The 14,596-nt window shown below is 39.2% G+C and overlaps 1 pseudogene; it reads right to left on the bottom strand.

Annotated features, from left to right (window-relative positions):
• Positions 1-8,792: 8,792 nt before the first annotated feature.
• LOC111094187 lies at positions 8,793-9,280 on the bottom strand (annotated as a pseudogene).
• Between the last annotated feature and the right edge of the window lie 5,316 nt (positions 9,281-14,596).

The raw sequence follows: 14,596 nt of genomic DNA, 5'->3' as shown, positions 1-14,596 counted from the left end.
TATTTATTCATGAGAGACCCAGAGAGAGAGGCAGAGACATAGGCAGAGGGAGAACGAGGCTCCCTGCAGGAAGCCCGATGTGGGACTCGATTCCAGGATTCTGGGATCATGACCTGAGTCAAAGGCGGATGCTCAACCGCTGAGCAGCCAGGTGTCCCTTACATAGTGTATTTTCTTGTTTCTTGTATAGCTCTCTAAAGCTATTAGTATAACTTCTCTTTTGGAAGTTAATTTTCCCTTTAAACCTAGGCTCTGTTTTCTCTAAATTAATTTTTTTCTTTTTTAAAAAATTTGGCCTCTGTCTTTCTTATTAGAGGTGTTCTTCAGCTGTCTGGTAATCTGTGATTGTTTCCTGACAACCATAGATCAACTGTGACATTAATAGAGATATGTGCGTGTGGATGGAGCATGCTAACAGAGCTTTAGGGAAGGACCATCCAACTGAGTTGTTGAATTTGAGAGCTTCCTTGGTTGTCCTGCTCTCCTGTCCTCTTGAATGGAGCAGATTCTACAGAAAATACATGGATCTCTTGTCTGGGATAAAGTCCTGACTCTGAATTCTGAGAATCAAAGAGGGAAAGAGGGCTGGGGTGGGGATGGAGGAGGTCTCAGCATATGTATATGTTCACTTAATCCCTTTTGTGAAGCCTCTAGTATCCCCCAGATACTAATGTGCAGGGAGAAATGATTTCATAGAATACATGTGAAAAGGAAGCTGCTACTACCATTTATGTAGGACTGTTAAAGTCTGCTTAGTTTATTCGCACAGGTGGGCTTCAGTGTGTTCCTTATCTTTGGTGGTAGATGGGTATTTAGCAGAGACCTGAGGGATTTTGACTTTGACACACTCTAGGCCATCTGTCTCTGCCTCATTGTCTTTCATTTGGAGGCCTGGTTTCTGGAGAAGTGTTGTGTCTCCAGTCTGCTTGCTGATTCATAGGGCAAATGACAAACTTTTGATGGCCTGGAGCCTTGAACATTTTTCGAATTTGCCACTTATTTCCTAAAGTTGAGGGGGAAGAATTAAAATATCTATCTAAAAGTGTCTGAAAATGTGGGAGTAATCAGGTTATTGGTTTCAAGTTCAATGAGCAACACCATCCCTCATCCTGACTATGGGCACAGCTTGGAGCCTGGTTGTGTTAGGGACCAGGGGAACCTGCTTTCTCAGGCACTCATTGTCAATTGTGTGTGCCAAATTATTGCAACTGGAATACATACTGGATAGTCTGTTGAAGTCAACTTATTTGGCTCAACAACTGATTGAGAAAATAGGAAGTGACAGTTGAAAATCCAGGAGGAAAAAGAAAACCCATGTTGCTTCCAAGAACATGGAACAAGTTTACAGTCTATTTTCTAAAAAATAAATGATGAGTATGCCTGAATAAGAATGATTGAATACCTGAGAATGTTTTTCTCCAGAAACATGTCTTTCATCCCTTCTTTTAATGATTATTTCCTGAAGAACCTCCATGTGCCAGAGGAGTGCTGCATTCATTATTTTCAACACTGCTGGGGTCCTGTCTGTCAGGACACTATGCTGAGTACATCTCACAGAAGCTGCCCTTTTGCTTTTCCACTTTTCTTAGCTGTCATGACAGTCTGAATGAACCACTGTAATATTTTCCTAATTTTCTTTCTCAGTGAGAGGTATGCAGACTTAACAGAATCTGCAAGTAGTAAGACCTTCCAACTCAAGGGACAAAAAAATTAATAGATATTAAAATTGCCCAATATCAAATAGCTAATTAATAGTGATATCATTTCTGCTCTGGGAAGGTAAAGGCTAATATTATCACACTAAAATGTATCATAACTCAAAAAAAATCATCTATAAGTGCTAGAGCCCAACAATTAATTCCCATTATCACTTGCTAGATTTTAATTCTTTAGCTAAAAACAAGTCTTTTTCCCCCTAAAAAGTTGATTTTTTAAAACAAGCTTTATTGAGATATAATTCACATACCACAAAATTTATCCTTTTAAAATATACAACTCAGTGCTTTTTGTAAATTTACAGAGTTGTGCAACTACCACTATAATCTAATTTTAGAACATTTTCATCACCTCCAAAGAGATTTCTCCATTTCCCCAATCTCTGACCCTAGGTAACTGTTAATCTATTATCTGTCTCTAGAGTTGCTTAGACTGGATATTTCATAAGAATGGAATCACATAATAAATGGTCTTTTATGACTGGCTTCTTCCTCTTAGCATAGTGGGGTTTTTTGTTTGTTTGTGCCTATGTTTTTAATGATTCACAGGCAAAGTACCTTTGTTTTTCACAACAAAATAATCCATAAAGTCAATGGCCCATTAGGTTCTTTGGCTAATTAATGATTAGTTAACAGGATAAAAAGGATTAACAGGATAAAAGCAAATTAAATTTCATACATATAGGAGCCCAGAAAAATAGGAGACTTGGGCAGCCCAGGTGGCCCAGTGGTTTAGCGCCGCCTTCAGCCCAGGGCCTAATCCTGGAGACCTGTAATCGGAATCGAGTCCAACGTCAGGCACCCTGCATGAAGCCTGCTTCTCCCTCTGCCTATGTCTCTGCCTCTCTCTCTCTCTCATGAATAAATAAAATATTTAAAAAAACATGAGACTCAAAGAAATTATTAAAGCAGATGGTCTTAGTTTTTATATCTTTTAGAAAGAGAAACAATAAATTAGTGAAGAATTGACAGTATAAGGGGTTTGGACTTGGTAGTAAACTAATGAAGAAGTAATTTTTGTATGTAGCCTCATGGCCCTAAATTCCCTGTCTCTGGTGATAAGGTTGTCTCTCTTCCTCCTGGTACAGGAAGGGTGCCTTTCACATGGGAGATTTATTTCCTGATTTTAGGGGACAGAAGAAGGTCAGAGTATCCTTTTTGCACTTGACTGTTTAAGTAACTTTAATTTAAAATAATCAATAGGGACACCTGAGTGGCTCAGCGGTTGAGCGTCTGCCTTTGGCTCAGGGTGTGATCCCGGGATCCAGGATTGAGTCCCACATCGGGCTCCTTGCATGGAGCCTGCTTCTCCCTCTGCCTGTGTCTCTGTCTCTCTCTCATTGTCTTTCATGAATAAATAAATAAAATCTTAAAAAAAATAAAATAATCAATATACCAAAATGGCTTATTTTGGGGTGGCATATTGTGTTTCCCTTCACCCAACATCACTCATTTCTCTGTCATTGAAAACACAGTTGCTGCATGTTTGGTATGAATACATCTTAAGGCATCACTATTTAGTGCTGTAAGAATGGGCTTTTTCAAAATTCCATCTGCTCAGTTTTTTTTTTTCTAACCTAGGTATACTTTGTGTACACAAAGAAAGTACTGTGTTCTTCCCTGTTGTGTAATGACAGTTTCATTTTAATGAACTATAAATAATAATGTTGATATTTGGTCAAATTTATTACAATAGGATTCCATTCAAAGTATCCAAAACATTTAAGACAACTTGCTTTAGTGTCCTACAACTGCCTTTAGGAAAAGCACATCCTGTATCAAGGATATTAGACTTGGCAGGCACAATGGCCATATTGGTTATATTGCAAACTGTGTTAAAAGTGGTATTTCTCAAAGTGTGGCCATAACCAAGCATAACAGAATTACCGGACGGCTGCTAATGGACAGATTCAAGAACTTGCTCCTTACCCATGGAATGGGAATCTGTGTGAGGCCTTTCCATCCAAGTGTGAGCACCAAGTCTAAAGCCTTTGAGGACCCTTCTCGGTCACTGCCATCCAAGAATCTTAGCACCTCTACCTTCTATGGTTTGGGCACTTAACAAACCAACACAGCAATTAACATGGTAACAAATAAACGCAAACAGAAAAATAGGAATAAGAAATATTGATTCCTTAGGAGCATTGATGGGGTAGTGGATTGGAAAACAAATGGGAATTTGATGTATACTTCAAAGAAACCAAATTGCTGTGTATATGCTCACTTTGCATTTTATGCACAACTCTGCAACCCCTCATCTAAAACTCTTGGGTCTAAATACATTTCAAAATTTGGAGTTTTAAAAATATTCTAGCATGTTAATAGGATTTATATAACCACCAACAAGGTTTGAAGAAGCATCTTATAAATTGAACACACTAAAATTTCTCTGGTGAAGTTATATATGCTTTATCACCCAACCTTTGCACATTTAGGATTCTTTCCTCCAACAGAAATAAGTACACATGTGAACCCCCAAACTAGCATGTACTTTTGTTCATAGCAGCTTTATTTGTCATGGCCCCAAACTAGGAAAAAGCCAAGTGACCATGAAATTTATGCTTTTGGAAAGTCACCCTAGGAGTACTGTCAAAAGTTGGAGAGTTAGGGTGGTAAATCTTATGTCACGTATATTTTACTTTAATCAGTAAGAAGAGTAAAGCTTGTAGGCACAGGCTTGGGAAAATGTGTTGAAGATCTGGACCAGGGGAGAGGTAGCTGGGACAATGTGATGAAGAATTCAAAGGCTTGAGGAGTTTTTTGGTGGCATCTTTAGGGTTTTCTATAGAGTACCATGTCATCTGTAAAATAGTTTGACTTCTTCCTTGCCGATTTGGATGCTTTTTATTTCTTTTTTGTCTTATTGCTGAGACTAAGACTTCAAGGGTTATGGTGAAAAACAGTGGAGACAGTGGGCATCCCTGTCTTGTTCCTGACTTTAGGGGAAAATCTCTCAGGTTTTCCCCCATTGAACATGATATTAGCTGTGGCGTTTTCATACATGGCCTTTATTATGAGGTTGAGGTATATTTCCTCTAAACCTATTTTGTTGAAGTCTTTTTTTTTTTAAATCATGAATGGATGTTGTACTTTGTCATATACTTTTTTTGCATCTATTGAAAATATCATCCTGTTCTTATCCTTTCTTTTATTAATGTGGTGTATCACACTGAGTAATTTATGAATATTGAACTACGCTTGCAACTCACCATTTGATCATGGTGAATAATTTCTTACAATGTATTGTTGGATTTGATTTGCTAATTTTCTGTTGATGATTTGTGCCTGTAGGTTCATCAGAGATATTGGCTAGTTCTCTTTTTCCGCAGTATCTCTATTTGGTTTTGGTATTAGGGTAATGCTGGTCTCAGAACAAATTTGGAAGCTTTCTCTCCTCTCTTATTTTTTTGGAATAGCCTGAGAAGATTAGGTATTAACTCTTCTTTAAATGCTTTGTAGTATTCACCTCTGAAGCCATCTGGTCTTGGACTTTTGTTTGTTGGGAGTTGTTTGATTTCTACTTCAATTTGGTTGCTGGTACTCAGTCTGCTGAAATTTTCTATTTCTTCCTGATTTAGTTTTGGGAGGTGACATATTTCTGGGAATTTATCTATCATCACTCATCATCAGGGACATGCAGATCAAAACTACAGTGAGATATCATCTCACACCTGTCAGAATGGCTAAAATTAAAAAAATGCAATAAACAACATGTTGGGGAGGGTATGGAGAAAAGGAACCCTCATGTACTGTTGGTAGGAATGCAAACTGGAGCAGCCACTGTGGAAAACAGTATGGAGGTTCCTCAAAAAATTAAAAATAGAAATACATATGATCCACTAATTCCCCTACTGGGTATTTACCCAAAGAAAATGAAAACACTAGTTCAAAAAGATATATTCACCCCTGTGTTTATTGAAGCGTCATTTACAATAGCCAAATTATGGAAACAGCTCAAGTGTCCATCAACTGATGAATGGATAAAGATGTGGCATATATATATACAATGGAATATTACTCAGCCATAAAAAATGAAATCTTGCCATTTGCAACAACATGGATGGATCTAGAGATTATTATGCTAAGTGAAATAAGTTAGTAAGGGAAAGACAAATACCATATGACTTCACCCATATGTGGAAATTAAAAAAACAAAGAGACAAACCAAGGAACAGACTCAATACAGAGAACAAACAGATGGTTACCAGAGGGGCGGTGGAGAGGATCGGAGAAGTAGGTGAAGTGGATTAAGAGGGCACTTGTGGGGGATCCCTGGGTGGCGCAGCGGTTTGGTGCCTGCCTTTGGCCCAGGGCGCGATCCTGGAGACCCGGGATCGAATCCCACGTCGGGCTCCCAGTGCATGGAGCCTGTTTCTCTCTCTGCCTGTGTCTCTGCCTCTCTCTCTCTCTGTGACTATCATAGGTAAAAAAAAAAAAAAATTAAGAGGGAACTTGTGATGAGAACTGAGAAATGTATAGAATTATTGAATCACCATATTGTACACCTGAAGCTGATGTAACACTGTATGTTAATTACACTAGAAAAAAGGTGCACAATTTAATGTTTTTAGTATAGAACATTATTAATCTCTTAAAGTTGTAAAATACATATAGCATAACATTTGCCATTTTAACCATTACACAAATAAACAAAGGCATGAGAGAAACAGAATGGACAAACACAAGTGGCTGCTTTATGTGGGGAAAGGGAATCTAATTTGGGCAGGTCAGCAGATGGCGGAGTCATTCCCGGAGAGGAATGCAAGAGGAAACGCAGTTGGGAACATGTCAAAGCAGAGGGATGTGGAACATCTCAGGTAGCAATGACTAGTGTGTGATTGGGAATAGAGCTTAGAGCAAAGATTTGAGCTGTAGATAATGCTGTTGGGGAATCACCATACAATAGGTGGAAAGTGAATCTGAACAGGATAAAAAAAGAACAGGGTTAAGTCAACCTGAAGTTGGTGAACAACTTGCTGTTCACAGCAAGGTGAACCTTGCTTGCTGCTTTGTTCCTTTTGCCCATGAATTATTCTCATAAATAAAATGAGGAATGATACCTTGTCTATAAAGCTATTGAGCAACATCATTTTGCAAAAAAAAAAGGGGTACTTAAATATTTAAACATAGAAATAGAACAGTATCTAGAATGGGAATTTGGAATTAAGTAAATGTGTGATAGATTTAATTTACAGTATAAATGTTATTAAGTACCTATCATAGTACTTGGCACACAGTAGATACAAATGAAATGTTTGTGGAGGATTTTATATATGGACTCATACGTTCAATTTCTTGAAGCCCATAAAATGGAAGGCTTGGCACACACCTCTCAGCTCATATTGTTATCTTTAATTTGCATCTTTTCCAAATTTGCACTCAAGTGCAGTACTGACTTCTAAGTACAACACAAATAATCTCATTAAAAAACAAAAACAAAAAACAACACCTAAAGGCAGCATCAGTATGTGATTGGTTTTATGCTGGAAGAAGACTGTTTTCTCCCGTACAGATGACTCCCTGAACTTTCCTTCTCCACACTGTCCAGTTAACATCATCTTTGGTGCCCCAAAGAAGATAATTTTTCATCTGAAAGCATTTGTCTTGCTTGGAAAGCTGGCAGTGAAGATATCAAGGAACCCTCTCTTCTAAGTGGAGCTAAGGGAGGCCAAGTTCACATCCAACTCCACCGGAAAGACCTTTGGTAGGATGTTGCACTTGCTTATCTTAGGATAAAGGACACTGCAAGGCTTGGTGTAGCAAATAGATGAAGAGATATTTCAGACTCCCCAGCATCCTGGCAGAGGGAGGCATATTTCAGGAACTTAAGCTGACATTTAATTTTATGAGAATATTGCTAGTAGTCAGCATTAGTTTTTTTTTTTTTTTCTATTAAAGGTAATTCTCAAACCATTTAAGAATTAACTGCTTACTTAAGAGCAAATCCTGTTCATTGGGAGAAATATTTACTGAGTGATTACTGGATGCCAACCGAGCATATTAGGTGTTGGGGTAGGTAAATGCATTCCTCTTCTGATGTGAAACTTCTTGTTTTACCTTTTCCTATAAATAAGAGGCCAGGTAATTTTTACTTTCTTTTGAAATAAGCCTTCATATCTATTTGGGTGAATTTAAAACAAATAGAAAAACCTCACAAGCTCCTAAGAAGTCCATCTACTAAAAATTTAGCAGGGATGGAAAAACTCTACAGGTTTGCGGTGTTTTTGAAGCTCTAAAACATCTGCTTGGGATAGGTACTGGCCTAAAGAGATATCTCAATGAATTCCCCATCAAGTATATTTGGGATAAACCTATGCAAGAGACTTTTATCCATGGACTTGCCTGGTTTCTTCTTGCGTTTAGTTTGTTAAAATAACAGACATCCTGTAGCATCTGAAAATTCTTCTGATGTCTTAGCATTACAAAAGCAGCTTTGACCTTGAGTGCCCTTGAAAAGGTCTCAAGGACCTTCCCAGACTACTTTGGGAACCACTGCCCTAGTCTAATCTCATTTTACATACTAGAAAGCTGGATCTCACAGAGATTAAGCTAACTATAGGACAAAAATCCCAGATGGATTGTTTCACTTCTCTTAGGTTCCCAATCAGAAACCTGGGAAGTAGACCCTAATGACCTGTCCTTGTCCTGTTCACTGTCATTGCAAAGACTATCTCAAAACTGTTTTGTTTTAAATAAAAGGAAAAAAATCAGCAACCATGGTAAAATTCTGCAACTGGCATCCTGAATTAGGATCTCTATTTGAACTGAAGCACTAAGGCAAGTCCTATTGCATTCCAGTCCATGCAAGCCGCTGCGACCAGCTGCATAGTAAGTATAATAGAGAAGTATGGAATTACCACGATGTCACCGTTTATCACATTTTCTGAGTCTGAAATGCAACTCATGACCTAATGCCAGAAAATGTCCCTCAAGTACAGGCTGAAAGGGTGGTGGGTATATAAAGAGGTGGCAAACAGCTGGCAATCCCATGGAACTTATTACATACAATGGAGTTGCTCTGAAATGTAGGTTCTTTTCATTCTCTAGTTGGACCTTATTTTGTCTTCTTTAAATAAATCAGGTTATCTTCTTGTTCCCCTTGTATCCTGCCAGATGGTCCACATCTTCTTTAAATGGGTCAGAACCTTGTTCCCTTAAGCAACATGGTGCCTGGAAAGGCTGGTCCAGTGGAGGAGACTCTTCCTGGTTTCAGCTTTCATTTTTTTCAGGCTCTGCCTTCTGTGGTTCTGGAGTCACACCCACCTCTCCTTTCATGAATATAGGGACATGCTGGTAATTCTTTCTCAATAAAAGAATTCACAACTGAGGCAAAGCAAACATTTTTCAGGTCAAGAGCTGCTTCTTTTCTGGTTCTCCTTTGAGCACTGAGCTCATTCTTTCCTACTTACTGAACACAAATGGCCCTAGAGAAGTTGGAACCTGCTGGCTCCATTTGACCTTTATTTCTTCCCCAGGAAGACGCAGTGAGGATGCCTGCCGCTAGTCACCACTGCTCCTACCACGACTCCAGGCACTTCCCCAGCGGGCCTATGCTTAATGGTCATAGCTCACAACCCCTGGAGCTGGGGGTGAGGGACACAGCCCTTAGGATAGTTTTTTTGAGTTTTAACCATATTGTAGCATATATCAGCACTTCACTCCTTTTTATTGCTGAATAGTATTCTGTTGTATGGATATACCACATTTATATATTCATTCATCATTTGATGAGCAATTGGATTGCTTATACTTTTAGGCAAATGTTGCAGTGAAGCTTTACGTACAAATCTTTATGTGGCCATATGTTTTCATTTCTCTTGGGTAGATACCTAGAGAGGAGCTGCTAATTTATCTGGGAACTATATGTTTAACATTTAACTGCCAAACTGTTTTTCAAAGTCATTGCACATCTTACATCCCTATTGGCAGTCTATGGTGGTTCTAATTTCTCTACATCCTTGACAACACTTGTGATTGTCCACCTTTTTAATTTCAGCCATCCCAGGGGGTGTGAAGTAGCAGCTCATTGTGGTTTTATTTACATTTCCTGAATGATTGAGCATCTTTTCATGTGCTTGTGGACTCTTTGTATATATCTACTTTAGAAAACTATCCATTTACATCCTTGGCCCATTTTTTAAAATTTTATTTTAAAATTTTTTTTAAACATTTTTATTTATTTATGATAGTCACACACAGAGAGAGAGAGGCAGAGACATAGGCAGAGGGAGAAGCAGGCTCCATGCACCGGGAGCCTGACGTGGGATTCGATCCCGGGTCTCCAGGATCGCGCCCTGGGCCAAAGGCAGGCGCCAAACCGCTGCGCCACCCAGGGATCCCTAAAATTTTTAATTAATTAATTATTTATTTTTCCTTGGCCCGTTTTAAAATTAGATTATCTTTTTCTTGTTAAGTTGTAAGAATTATATATTGTTTATGCTAGACCCTTATTGGATATATGATTTGCAAGTAGATTTTTCAAGTCTGTTGATTGTCTTTATACTTTCTTAATGTTACTTGGAGTGTAAACATTTTTAATTTTGACAAAGTCCAATTTATTAATTTTTTCTCTTCTGTGTTTTTGTTAAGTCTGAGAAATCTTTGCCTAATCCAAGGTCATGAAGGTTTACTCCCCTATTTTTTTTCCTGAATTTTGTAGTTTCTTTTTTTTTTTTCTTTTGGGTCTGCGACTTATTTGCAAGTTAATTTTTGTGTATTGTATGTGTGTGTATTCACCCTTTTGCATGTGGATATCCTTTGCATGGGGGGTATGCTCAATCTCTTTCTGCAGGCTGACTTTCCCATTTAAAGATCGCTTTGTACTTGCTGGCCGGCCTCAGGCCATCGACAGTGCTTTTGGCAGTCAGCTTTGCCCTGGAGCCTGCACTTGCCCTTTCTTCCTTTTTTGGCCCAGGGTGTCTGGAGACAGGTTGAATAAGCACCCTGGAGTTCCTCCAGAGTCACAAGATGAGGAAGGGCAAGAAGCACACACAGGAGCTGGGGAGGATGCTGGTGGGGGGACGCAGAGAAAGTTCAACATCATGTGGTTTCACTGGCTCGAGCATACATAAGTGTCAGTGTTAGTTCAAGCAATGGAGACTTACTGAGATGCTGTCCCTTTCCCCTTCGAGTCATTTGTTTACTCTTATCTGGTGAGTTTGCCTGGCCATTTCCCCAAACTCATGAACAGAGTTCTTCAGGCGGAGCCTTCATTCCTGCTGGGTAGGCAAGCGGTTCCAGGTGTCCAACCTCCAGAGTGAGCCCAGCTATAACCCTAATCACATCATCCACTGGGGCAAATGTCTGGCATAAAAAGAGGGTACTGAGTTGAGTTTAAGAGAGGATCACCAGATTTTGTGTGGTTCTCTCTGTACTTATGAGGAAATGAATTTGCATGTGGAGCAAGATTAGCTGGATGTCAGAGCTGAAATAAAAACAGTGTTAAGGTTGAAATCAGGGACTGGAGACAGACCACCTCAGTTGGAACGGGGGTTCAATCACTCCAGCATCTCTGTTGGAGATGGTGGGCAACCCACATGATATTTCTGCACCCATGTTTTCTCACTCAACACTCCAATGTCTCTTGCTTTTATCTGCAGCTCTGTGACCTTTTCATATGCTCTGCAGTTTATTTATCATGTTTATAGCTTACTGTCTGACTTTCTTGTCCCCTCCCCTTAAATAACAGAAATCTTTGTTTTTGTGGTGGTTGTTTTTGATGTGTCCTGAGAATCTAGAAGACTTGAGACATGTCATAGATGGTCAATAAATATTTGCCAGAGATAGTTAATAATAGTACCAACCTAGATGTATTGTTATGAAGATTAAGCGATTTAGTACTATAATATGTTTGTGGTAGTGTCTATGGCTTACTAAGTGCTATATGATTAGAGTGACCATGTGTCTTATGTCCTGGCTGGCCTGGGACAGTCCTGCTTATGACCCATTTCCTGAAGTAGTTACTAATAGTGCTTCCTTTCAGTTAAAAAAAAAAAAGATTTGTTTTGGATACTAAATTATATGATTTTCTTACATGTAAGTGTTTTTATTCATTCATTTAAGAAACTTAAAAAATATACCTACTTTTTACCAGGTACCATTTTAGATGCTAAGAGTAAGGGCCATAGCTCCTTCTTTTCCACAACTTACGGTTTGTGGGCTCTCTCACTGGAGAACTTTCAGAACATGATTAAATAGACAACTTTGGATCTTGAACTGCTGGTTAATAATAGTTGGATTCATATCCATGTAGTTCTTTGCTATTTTATGAAGAAGTTTTCCATTTATGAGTTTATACAGCAACCCAATAAGGTGGAAACAATTATGGTTACTCTTTTCCTGATCAAAATGGGTTCAGAGTGGACCGATAACTTGGTAAAAGTTGCATAGCTAGAGAGCACATGGCTCAAGGCTCTGGCTCCCACATGTTTTCCTGCTGAGTAAGAGCACGGGCCAGATGACCTGATAGCCCGTTATGACTTGGACTCACTCATTCTGCATTGCTCTATAATGAGCAGCTCTTTTTCTCATTCTTAGGAAATGTGTTGATTACACTGATTAAATGTAGATGCACATTTTGAATTAAGGACAATCAAATTCTGATTTCTGATCTTGCCTGGTCAATGCAGTGCACATGTTCTCAGATCAAGTCTAGGATGGTCCCGGCTCCTGGTGGCAACTGCAGCTTTTCTCACGTTCCTCTGTCTCCCTCTAGTGACTCTACCATATATATGTATGTATGCATTTTGTGTATATGCATTTTACATATATATATTTTACACACACATTTTGTAGTAGGGAGTTAGGGGTTACTGCAAGGACACAGAAGCTACAAAAATAAATAAATAAAAGCCAAGCCTCATTTATTCCCCCCTTACCTCCTTTACATCTTATATGCGTGAAACATTGAACTCAATACCAAGGACACCAAGATAAAAGCCTGACTCAGCGTTTCCCCACTTTACAATTCTTCAGCATACCCTCTTTGTACCTAAAGATACAGAAGACTTAAAATTTCAAAGAAGAGTGGAAATAACTACTCCTGGTTCCAGTCTTTCTTATACCAAGTTAAGCATGGTGTGGCACTTGAGACATCCATCCATTCAGAAACTATATTCTGACCACCTTTGTCCTTCATGCCTTCCTGTTTTCCTCTCCCTGTTCTTCCAATGCGCTTTTATTTTATGTTTTATCTCCTCTGCCAATCTATATTCTAGACACAGAAGCCAGAGACAGCCTCAGGCACCGCTCAGCCCTGCTGCTGGCTCTCACGGCTAAAGAGATCCCTCACCTCCATGCTAGAACATTTAGTTTCCAGAAACTTGTAGGCAGTAAAAACTCAGGCAGGGTGGGGCAGGAACCAGGCTTCTCAATGACACTGTAATCACACAAACACAGAATTTGCCACTAGCCATTTAGTCAAAACAAGGCAAGACTGCAGTCTAGTCCAGGTAGTCCCTTCTAGATTGGAAATCAGGAAGGCAAGGAAGGGTTTCTAGCATGTTCTCGGTACAGAAGGATCTGAAGGGAAGGAAAAATTCTTCCTCTACCCTGAAAGGTCTTCCAGCTGGACTAAGAATAAAATTTACATGACATAGATGAACAGGAGAAAAAAAAATCCAAAGCTTTATCACATGCACATAAACACCCAGTAATGAAATTGAGAACTAAAGAATGACCAAGGCATGTTGTCTTTATATATACTTTTTTAGACAAAGAGATAAGAAGTCTGTGAGGAATTGATAAGACTAAGAAAATGTAACTTTGAGAGCTTCCATTAGTGAGGAATTATAAACAGACTTTGGACTGTGATAGTAAATCAATACAAAGTAATAAGGTTTCTTCATATAGCCTTCTGGGCCCAAATGTTCTGTCCCTGGCGAGAAGGACGTCTCTTTTCACAGGGGAGATTTATTTCCTGCTTTCAGGGTGACAGAAGAGGGTCTGAGTAGTGTTCTTGCACAGGCTGTCTCTTAGGTAACTTTTATTTAAAATCATCAATATGCCAAAGTGGCACATTTCGTGGCAGTCTGCCCTTGGCTCCTACAGGTTCAAGTGGCTTGATCGCCCCATCCAATACCTGAGGAGTCTAGTGTAGCATCCCCATCACTGTCCTGCTGCCCAGTGTCTCTGGACCAGGCGTTCCTGGATCACTCCTAGGGGACCTTTGATAGGCACAGAAACTGTGCTTCACCCCATGCTAGTGACTTAAGGGGACTTGGGAAAGATATTACATGAATATTTCATCTAGAATTCCAGGCAGTTTTTATCTGCGTGTTTCTCACTGTACCGAAGCACAATGTAATCTCATCCAGGGTTTATCTTGCCCACCAGGATGGAAATAGCTGTATGGCTTAAATTACGTGAATCTATTTTTGGGTTTCCCAGCATCTGGGACATGGTTGGTGTTCAATAGTTACTTGTTTCAAGAATGAGCGAATGAATGAATAAACAAGTAATGATTAGGTTCAGCAATACTTTGTTCTGATTTTGAGACACACAAATTATACTCCTAAGCACACTTTCTGGGGCAACAGGTAAGTGCGATATGAAGGCTTTTGAGAAGGGTCTTTGTGATTTCATAATCTTCATGGTGAGAGATAAGGCATAAAGGTACATATGAACTTAAGATACCAGGGTACAAAGGCAAACGAAACCAAAAACAAGCAAAAAAGACAAACTGTAATAAAAGGTACCTACCAATTTTGTAACTCAGAGACACTTTCTAGCCATTATGGCCACAGTTCCAGCAATCAGGATAAAAGACACAATTCAACACTTTCCTTCCCAAGGTTAATAAAAGGCAAAATCAAGAGAGAGAGAGAGAGAGAGAGAGAGAGAGAGAGAGAGAGAGAGGTATTATATGGAAACTGTGAGATTTG

This window comes from Canis lupus, chromosome 2 (assembly GCF_011100685.1).
Source record: "Canis lupus familiaris isolate Mischka breed German Shepherd chromosome 2, alternate assembly UU_Cfam_GSD_1.0, whole genome shotgun sequence".
NCBI classification, from domain to species: Eukaryota; Metazoa; Chordata; class Mammalia; order Carnivora; family Canidae; genus Canis; species Canis lupus.
Note: the sequence above shows the minus strand (reverse complement) of the source record. Positions and strands in the feature narration are given on the sequence as shown.